Source organism: Gallus gallus, chromosome 1 (assembly GCF_016699485.2).
Source record: "Gallus gallus isolate bGalGal1 chromosome 1, bGalGal1.mat.broiler.GRCg7b, whole genome shotgun sequence".
NCBI classification, from domain to species: Eukaryota; Metazoa; Chordata; class Aves; order Galliformes; family Phasianidae; genus Gallus; species Gallus gallus.
In genome coordinates this window covers 67,187,569-67,188,278 of record NC_052532.1, presented here as the reverse complement: position 1 = coordinate 67,188,278, position 710 = coordinate 67,187,569, and positions in this window count along the sequence as shown.

Genomic DNA, 710 nt, shown 5'->3' with positions numbered 1-710 from the left:
CTGGTTCAGCCTGGTGTCCAGCAGGACTCCTAGGTGCACTCCAGCTGAGCTGGCTAACCCCAGCTGTCGTGCACTCCGGGGATGTTCCCCCCCAGGTGCAGAAGTTTGCCCTTCCCCTCTCTGAAGCCCATGGGGTTCCTGTCTGGGATGTGGCAGTGCCAGCAGTGGCATGGGAGCAGGCAAAAGGGGAGAAAGCGTTGAGGATGGGGAAGCAACAACCGCTGTGCCGTTAGCAATACCAACACGTATTTTTGCGGTCTTTCTTTCTAGTTTATTTGACTGGTGACATTGGACACTGATGGCAAGGGTCCGTTGGGGCCGGTGTGTGTCCCAGCTGCTGCCCGGCCCCAGCCTCATCAGCTGCGCCGCTCTTCTATTGCTGCCGGCGGGGTGGCCTCTTCTTTGGCGATGCTGAGGCCTGGCTGTCGCTGGCCTTCCTCTTCGGGGCTCGCTGGGGCCGCTGAGGAAGGCTGTGGCCAGAGGGCCCTGCCACAGGCTGTCCTGGCTCCTCGCGGGGCGCTGCCTGCTCTGTGGTGACCGCTGCAGGGTTGGAATGTGGGTGGCTGGGACGCCCATGGAGGTCTTGTCCTGTCCTGCCCAGCATTTCGTCCCTGTTGGAGCTGGCAGGGATGCCTGAGGGTGCTGGGCCAGGGACAGGAGTGTCCTGTTGTGGGGCAGCTCTGGGCTCTGATGCCGGGTTGGTGTCCTGT